The following is a 9875-nucleotide window of genomic DNA, read 5'->3' on the forward strand; positions in this document are numbered from 1 at the left end:
ATATAGTCACAGTGAGATTCTCTATTACCGTATTAAAAGTATTTACACTGTAAATTTTATGCGTTTGTTTTACAAACCCAGTGACTGTGTTAACAGGTTGAGGCAACGGACCTGGATGAGGGTATGAATGGGGAAGTGAAGTACTCTGTTGATGGAGGAAACCAAGAAGGTTACTTTTCAATTGATGAAAGCACAGGAGAAATCACTCTGAGCAAAACCATTAAACTAGAGGAAAATGAAATTCTCAAATCCTCCCTTCAAGTGACTGCAAAAGATGGTAAAAATTACTAGTATTTGTAATGTATATTTCACTGTTTGTCTGTTCTCTGTCTCTGGCTTTGTGATTCTTTTAGGTCAGCCATATACATGATGAATGAGCTGCATCTTCTATCAGATATTGGCAATCATAAAAAAGTAATCATATTTAGTTCAGGTTCTGAATGTCATTCATGATTTTAATAGTACCTAGGTGAGGTATTTGGAATATGAGCCCTGTAATTTGGTGTTTGAAAAATGACTGCCAATTATTGTTCATTTTAATGGCCACTGTAATTCAGCAGGACACTGTAAATCAGCATGATCTTTCCTCATGCTGAATACCTACACCAGAGCCTTTCTGTTCCCCGTTTTTCACTCCTTTTTCCCAAGTAAAAGGAGTGAAAATCATAATCATTGTTTAATGTGCACCTCCTACAGGCGGTGCAGTGTCCCGTTCCTCCTCTGTTTTGGTGAACATCCAGGCACCTGGAAACTCCAAACCTCAGTTTCTTCAGAAAATCTATAGTGCAAAAGTGGAAGAAGAGAAAGAAGCACCAGTAGAAATTCTAAAGGTAGCAACAATAATATACTCTACCAATCAAAGTTTGGATGCACCCATTCTTCCACAGTTATGAAGACTAAGATGAAGGCATTTTGAAGAATCCAATGCAAGACAGCATTTTTGTAGAAGGAGAAAGTCTCCTTTCAGATTAGTCTGTTTTCTTTTTACCTTCATGGCTGCTTTGTTCACTATTGTCATCATCAAAAGTTGTTTCATGAATGATAAGAATAAAATGCGAGACCAATAAATGAGTAGATGTGTCCAAACTTTTGACTGGTACTATAGGTCATCTGACTAAATGTTTTCTCTTACATTAATTGGTCATGCTTTTATATGTACACTTTACTATTTACTACTATTTACAACAGGTCAATAAAATGTACATCTTTACACTTTCATCAACTTTGCTTTGTTAAATCTCACTGTTCTGTCTTTTTAGGTGGGATTCCTGTCAGTAGCTCCTGTAGTACCAGTCGTTCTTCAAGTAGAAACTGAGACAGAGATGTTCTCAGTTGATTCTAATGGTGTTCTTTCCACACGAGGCAAACTGGACTATGAGACTAAGAAAGACTACAGTGTCAGGATCTCCCTGACAGATGGTGCCAATCATGATGAGACTGTGGTGGAGGTTGAGGTGCAAGATGTCAATGACAACACACCAGTGTTTGATAGTGCCTCCTTCACTGTGTTGATTCTGGAGGACCTTGAAGTAGGTACCAGTGTGATAACGGTAACAGCAACAGACCAGGATGCCCCAGGACTAAATGGCGAGATCCACTACACATTACAAGGAGGTTTGGGGAAGTTTATAATTGACTCTGAATCGGGAATTATATCTTTGGCAGCTTCAGTGGACAGGGAAGCCCAGGACAAAATAAACACATTAGTGTTTGCACAAGACAGGGGTTGGCCATCTTGCTCATCAAACACGACTGTAGTCATCACAGTTCTTGATGTCAATGACAATGCACCTATTTTCTCCAAGGAACAGTATGAGGTCAATATCTCTGAGAACGCTGATGTAGGAACCACAATTTTGAACTTGACAGCAACAGATCTTGATGAAGGGAATAATGCTGAAATTTCTTACCTGATAAGCAAGCAGGAACCTTCCTCAGAAACACCAGTCTTTATAGTGGATGCTGCATCTGGCGCACTTAGTCTGGCCCAAAAACTGGACTATGGAGTGGCAAAAAGATATAATCTGATGGTGGAAGCAACAGACAAGGGCACTCCTGTCCTTGTGGGGACATCCACGGTGGTGTTGTGGGTGGAGGATGTGAACAACAGTCCCCCTGAATTCAGCAAGGAACAATATGAAGTGTCAGTGCCTGAAAACCTTGCTGGTGGAGGAGCAGTCATCTCACTTGAGGTTACAGACAAGGATGAGGTGATGAAGGCATTTGCTGATTGCCCGAACACTTGTTGAAACCAGAAAAGACATACCAATAACTATGGTCTTTCATTTCATTTTAGGGTGGTTTCTCAGAAGGACATTTTATTTTGACCAGTGATATTCCATTCAACATAAACAAACAGGGAGTAATATCTCTTAACAGTAATGCCACTCTAGACAGAGAAAACCAAGCAAAATACACGTTGCAGGTAAATGTTGTCTTAACATATCAAAGCATGTATAAATGTAAGTGGTCTAGGAAATTGGATAATTCAGTAAAAAGAACGAGGTTCTTTTTAATAATTTGGACTTAGGTATGGGCATTTGATCAGCCAGTTGATGGGCTGAGTTCGAAGGCTCAGGTGACCATCACAATCCTCGATGTTAATGACAACAACCCAGAATTTAACACCCTGCCCAAACCAATTTCCATTGATGAGGGGATCTACACAGCCGCAGCTCCTGGAATTGTTTGCCAAATTGTTGCTACAGACCGTGATAGTGATGAAAATGGCAGGGTGACCATCTCCGCTTCCTCTTACCCGGACATCTTTGCTTTCAAGGAGGTGTGTGCAGATGTAATGAAAAATGTACAACTTAATTAACTCTCAAAACTCAATAAAAGATGTAGAAATTTTCAGATATGCATAAGCATAGCCATTTCATCCTATGCATTTTATTGTCTTTAAGGATGGGACTCTGTTGGCTTTGGTCGAATTGGATCGTGAAACGCAGGAAAATTATGATCTGGTCATTGTCGCAACAGACCATGGTGAACCTCAGAGAAAGGTAGACACATTTTGTATGGAAGATTTTAAACACAAAAATTCAACTGGCAATTCATTTGGCATCTCTCAAATGTTTTTCAATATTTCCCTTCTAGAACATTACGACCATTAGGGTCGAGATCGGTGACATCAACGACAACTCACCTGTGTTCAGTGTTGACACATACACTAAGTACATCCTCATTAAGGAGGCCAAGGAAGGTGACCTGGTCCTGACACTTAAGGCTACTGACAAGGATTCCAACCACAATTCTATCATTACTTACAGGTGAAATTCATTTCTGACATGTTCTTCATCCAGAGTTGCTGGACCAATGCATATTCAAGCATCTCACTCCCACAACTACTGATGCCTTTAATTATACAGCTGACATTGATGGATAAAAAATTGGCAAAAACCTTAAGTAAACTCACATATTTGCACTCTTGATCTCAAGCATTTCTGCAGGTTCTTCTGACCTCATCAGTCTGAACAGTGAAACTGGTGACATCACACTGAACTCTGACTTTTCAGAGGTCAAGGAGGACATGCTTTTAAACCTCACTGCTAAGGCCCAGGACCATGGAATACCCCCAAGCTTCTCTACAGGTAATCAATATACCAGGTTTTGAGACTGTGGCTACCAATATTGAGTTCTTACTGTCATTGGATGTCTGTCCTGTTACAGCCACTGTACTGATTCACTTCAGAACTGTCAGCTTGGAAGAAGGCGTGGCCTTTGAAAGCTCCTCATACAACTTCAGCATAGAGGAATACAAGCCAAAGGGAACTGAGCTGGGTGTGGTGAAGGCAACATCAGGAAGCACAATGAACACCATCATGTACACTCTGAGGTCACATACAGACCTGTTTTCTGTGGATGCTGCCGGATCACTGAAAACACTGAAGCTTCTGGACCATGAAGCCCAGGAGTGGTACCTTGTCAGCATGGAGGCATCAGATTCAAGCACCCCACCCAGAACGGCACTGACAATGGTAAGAAGTGAAGTGAAGTGATTGTCACTTGTGATACACAGCAGCACAGCACACAGTGCACACAGTGAAATTTGGCCACCACTGCCCCTTTTTTTTCTTTTTTTTTTTATATGATAAATAATTTTGGATATGATATGATATTTTCGATATGATAAATATTCCATACTAATCCCTAAAACACCTGATAATGTATTAGCATTTTTTCAAAAATACATCACTCTCTTGTTCCTGCAGGTGACAGTTCAGGTTATGAATGTGAACGAAGCCCCGGTGTTCAGCAGTGGGATGTATGGGGCTTCGATCTTCAGTGTTGCCCCATATAGGTACCCAGTGGTGAAAGTTAAGGTTGAGTACCCATCATAATGGGTTAAAATGTTTTTCCTCAATTTTATACATCACAAAGACCTTGAACTCTCAGAACATTGTAGAAAACACAAATACATGTGTGTTATGGTTAAATGCAGCACGTTACTAAAGGAAAAGTTTAAGCTTAGAAGACGAACTTCATAGCCACCTCCCATGTCTTGTGCCTTTTAATCTAACAATATATCAACCTTTGTGATTAGGGCATTTTGTGACATTAATGTTACTTAATCGCTGCTCTGGTTCTTTATATCAGGCCACCGACCCTGACGTGGCGGACAGTGAGGGGCTGCAGTACTCTCTGATGGCGAGCAGCTCTATATTTGATGTCGATCGCTCCACGGGCCAAGTCTACGTTGTGTCCGTTGCAAATAAAGGTGGAGCGGTCACCCTGGATGTGAGGGCCACTGACCAGCATGGCTTATCTGCCACTGCCAAAGTGGAGGTGAGTGCAGCTCAATACAAACAGCCTTTGATAACTGAGCTTAGTTGAACTGTCCGTGCTTGTGGTGCCACCAGGTGAATATAAAGGAGAGCAAAATGAATGATGTTGTGGTCGTCTCCCTAAACAAACCGGCCAACCTGGTGGAACAGAAAAGCCCAGAGCTGGAGCGGTAAGTTAAATTCAGCATTCAATTAGTGATTATACTATAGAAAATGAATTACTCTTTATTTATTTTTGTCGTAGGTCTCTGGGGAGTGTTCTTGAATGGTCAGTGAGGGTGATCAGTGTGCGCAGCAGTGGAGAAGGCAGCATAAGACACTTGCACAGTCAAGATGACCCCAGGACATTTGTCAACTTTATTGCCACTGATGCCGCTGGCATAATTATCCCAGCAGAAGACGTCAAAGCGTAAGCCTAACAATACCTTTAGGTCCTACCCATGTTGTGGACATTGAAGATCTACTAATGAACCCACAAAATAGACAGAACATCACTAGCAAACATTATGAAGTCACATATGCCTTGTTTGTCACAGAAAGCTGCAGAGTGAAGAGGAGACAGTGAGTTCGGAACTGGAGAAGGTGTTTGGTTCTGATCTTGAGCACAAAGTGGAGCGCGGGCTTGGGGATGCCGAGAGCTCCACTGAAACAGTCACCATTGTCCTTGGCGTCTTGCTGGCGATGTGCTTTGTGGGACTTTTAGTTTTCTCAGTGGTCTCAGTCATGAAGTGAGATTTGTTCGGTTACTGTTGTGTAAAAGTGATTGATATCAAGTTATGCTGTCCTCTGGAAAAGCTACATTTTTTTCTGATGTACTTGTAGATTCAGGAAGCTGAAAAGGCACCATCTGGACTCAGAGAGGGAGAGTATTCAATTTGACTGTGCCACAGAGAGCATGTAAGCTTTTGTTGGTTTTGATGATTATACAACAGAACAATATTATCACAAAAGAGTGAAATCATGATTTTTTTCTCATAAGATGTTCAGTCGGAGACACTACCAACCAAGAAATGGTGAGGAGCCCCTGATGACAAGCAAACTAAGCATGTAGAGGGTTTATCAGGCTGGTCAGAGAATCACATTCCCTATGCTCTCTGTCGAGGTTCAAAACAGATCAACATGCCAAAGAGAATCAAGTGAAACTGAGAGAGTGCACGCTGGACAGAGTTCTGCCTTCTAAATAAAGACACACAGATTCATTACAATAATATCTGCCTCGACCATTACATTCATTTATAATGTAATCATACCTTTTTTGTTAAGTACATAACTATATATATAGTACAGGCCAAAAGGTTGGACACACCTTCTCATTCAATGTGTTTTTATTTCCATGACCATTTACATTGGTAGATTCTCACTGAAGGCATCAAAACTATGAATGAACACATGTGGAGTTATGTACTTAACAAAAAAATACCTGAAATACCTGAAAGCATGTTTTACATTCTAGTTTCTTCAAAAAAAACCACCCTTTGCTCTGATTACTGCCTTGCACACTCTTGGCATTCTCTCGATGAGCTTCAAGAGGTCGTCACCTGAAATGGTTTTCCAACAGTCTTGAAGGAGTTCCCAGAGGTTTTTAGCACTTATTGGCCCCTTTGTCTTCACTCTGCGGTCCAGTTCACCCCAAACCATCTCGATCGGGTTCAGGTCCGGTGACTGTGGAGGCCAGGTCTCCACCTTTTGTTAAGTACATAACTCCACGTGTGTTCACGTGTGTGTGTGTGTATATATATACACACACACACACACACACACACACACACTGACTGAATCTCAACTGCATACAAAAAATTGCACATACACTCACACCTATGGACAATTTAGAGTCACCAAAATATCTAGTGTACATGCCTATGGGAGGAAATTGGAGAACCCAGAAGAAACTCAGGACAACGTAAGGAGACCATCAAAACTCAACACACACAAGGCTGTGGCCTCGATTCTAACTCCCAACCTTAGATGTGTGAAGCCCTGATGCTAACTCTTTAAGAGGTCAAGCTTGCTGACAAATTGAGCAGAGCCAACCTTATCCACACAGTCCTCCATCCGTAGCAGCTGAGAACAATCAGGCTTCATCACTGCATTCACCTTCCGGGAATCAGTACAGAACCTGAATGTGTTGTCTGGCTTAGGAACCAACATGCACGGAGAACTCCACATACTCTCACTGGGCACTGCAAGCCCATGGCTGACCAAATAATCTACCTCAGCCTGAATCACAGCTCTCTTCGTAGGGTTGACATGATAGGCATGTTGCCTAATAAGCGCATGGTCCCCAATGTCATTAGCCAGCACATTAAAAAAAAAACGAAAAGGAGGAGAATAATGCAGGAAATGACTGTATTAACTCTTGTACCTCTGTTGCTCAATCATCTGCCAAGCCTTAAGACTTAAGGCTTAGCAGGATTTCCGAATTCTGAAGCCGGCCACCAGACATAGGCACCCCACCTAGGCTGAGACCATCCTCCTCAGGAGAATAATGAGAATGTGTTACAGAGCCAATGGTAGGAAATAAAAACTAAAACCTGATCTTCCTGCTGAAATGGCCGTTGCACGGATTTGCGATCATAACGATTTTTTCATTTTACTCTGCGCTGAAGCCAGTGTGTTACGGGACTCCCAATATTCACGCAACACCTTCAGAGGTCCCGAATCGAGTGTCAAAAAATGGTCTCACAATCAGCAGCAACAGAAGAGCTTCATCCCACTCTTTCTCTGTCTCTACACAATACACCTCGAACATGGACTTGAGAATTTGGTCAAAGTGTTCCATAGATCTTTGACTCTTTGGATGATAGGCACTTGAAATCACATGCTTAATAGAGTTCTGATAGGACATGCTTAAACAATCGTGACAAAAAATTAGATCCTTGGTTTGTTTGTACCACCTTAGGTAAACTGAAAAAAGAAAAGAACCGAATCAGTGCTTTAATGATCGGTTTCGTTTTCAATGAACGAAGAGGAAAAGCCTCAGGGTAGCGTGTAGCAGCACACATGATTGTCAGTAAAAATCTGTTATCAGCCTTGGTCTTTGGCAAAAAACCTACACAGACTAATATGACACGCTGAAACGGTTCTCCAATCACTGGGACAGGCTGAAGTGGAGCTGGTGGAATGACTTGATTTGGCTTCTCTGCCACTTTTGACAATGTCAGATTTGAGGCCAGGCCAGAAGAAATAATGTAATATGTGATTATACGTTTTCTTAACCCCCAAATGACCCGCAAAATCGTGATCATGTCCCAAAGTCACAACATGAAGCCGAAATCTAGTCGAAACCACCAGCTGGTGATCTGTAATCCAGCCCAAATCCACAATCTGTGGTGGAGTCCATTTACTCATGAGTACAGAGTTCCTTTCAATAATATACCCCAGATTGCAAAGAAATGTCGTCTTTAGTCACGGCAGTAGAACGCCATGCCGCTAACGACGGATCTTGGTTCTGCTCACGTACATCCTCTGCTTTTCAACCGAGAGCGTTAACTTCCAGTCAGTACCTTCTCCCCCATCCCCCACAGACAGACCTTCAGGAGGGTTTGACACTGCCATTAGGGATGTGGAACTTTCAGACCTGTGATCTGGAGACAAGAAAATGTCAGACAGATCCACATATCATTACATTTTCATGTCTGAACTGTCGTAACCGCTAAAACGCAATAGCATTCTGAGGGGTCTCAGATTAGGATTCCTAATCACCTCAGGAGAGGGAATGACCCGTCCCCCGGTCAAATCATTAGCGATAATAAACTGTACTCCTTTGATGGGTAAGTGAGGGCGGGTGGCGACTTTAGCCCAACCAAAAACAAGCCACTCTCATTACGGACGGAGTGCAAGGGGACAGTCATAAACTTATTGATTCCCTGCACCAGAACATCAGAACCACAATAAGTGTCTTCAGAAAAGGGTAAGCAGGAAAGGAGGTGCCCTCTGCTTTTAACCCATGAGGATTTGTGGTTTCAGGATTTGCCGGTTTGGGATTCTGATTACAGGTCCGTCTCCTTACCGGCTAGGTCAACTACTGCCCCTCAAACTATGGAGCGCTTCGCGGATATGTGTATCATGCTAGCAAGCACATATAATTGAGCTGATCATTGAGAGACTTTTGTAACATTTGTACCGTGAAGTAGATTCCTGGCAGTCAAACACCACCCGGAAGCTCCCTTTCTTTGAATTAAACACACCATGATGTGGTATGTACCACACCTTCCCATTTTTCTGACTCAGATGGACTTGAGGCACAAGTTCAGCATGTCCACTGGGGAGGGCTACTTCCATAAACACCTTATATTCACTGTGAAAGTCGCTTCTGACGCATTATAGGGTTTTCCTTCCTACGTGGTAATGGCAGCTGGTAATGTCCCTTAACTAACTTAGCAGACATGTTCATAATTTCCATAAATTAAGTCTTCCACTGACATCTGTTTCTTTTCCTCACTTTCTGATTACGGGGCCGCTTCCTTAACCACTAGGCCACCACTGACCCTCATACAGTTTATTACAAATAAACAATAAAAAAAACAAACACTCTTGTATTTCTGAATAGAAATAGGATTAGCATGAACAAGTTTGTTACCTTTTGTATTAATGCACACAGCCTCACCACAAACAAGTCCATTCACCACCCAACCTAGCAGTGTCTTTATAGCAAAGAGTCCATTACCCTGGCTGTTGATAATTCTCCAAGGCTTCATCAATTTGTTCCATCAATTTATTCCTATGAGAAAATAAATTCCAGTATCAATTACATCTTGAAGGTACAACCATTTTTATAGATCATCTTGTCTAGGGATGTGTTCCTTGCTGACTGATATTGACTGATTACGCCTCTAGGCCCTTGATGACCATGCTATTCAAGGGTTTCATTGTGCGCAGGAGCATTTGTTGCTGTTTACCCTGGCATTCATTCTTCTTCTAAGGTGTTCTGTGCAAAATGTTGCCGAACGTCCTGGCTCAAGGAAAGCATATGTCGGAAGTATATGATCTGAGTTGCTTCTGTTGTTTTTGTCAATGAAATTGAACACTAAATGTCTTATTCAATGAACCTTTTTGACATGATGAGTCGTGATGACAGGTATTTGCTGG

At 42.0% G+C, this 9875-nt stretch overlaps 1 long non-coding RNA gene across 1 annotated transcript; it reads left to right on the forward strand.

Moving 5' to 3' along the window:
* The first annotated feature begins 5466 nt into the window (after positions 1-5466).
* Positions 5467-5905, forward strand: LOC114785268 (uncharacterized). The gene is made up of 3 exons (XR_003749033.1): positions 5467-5515; positions 5610-5684; positions 5767-5905. It is a non-coding gene; the product is annotated as an uncharacterized LOC114785268 (long non-coding RNA).
* The last annotated feature ends 3970 nt before the right edge of the window (positions 5906-9875 follow it).

This window comes from Denticeps clupeoides, chromosome 3 (assembly GCF_900700375.1).
Source record: "Denticeps clupeoides chromosome 3, fDenClu1.1, whole genome shotgun sequence".
NCBI lineage: Eukaryota > Metazoa > Chordata > Actinopteri > Clupeiformes > Denticipitidae > Denticeps > Denticeps clupeoides.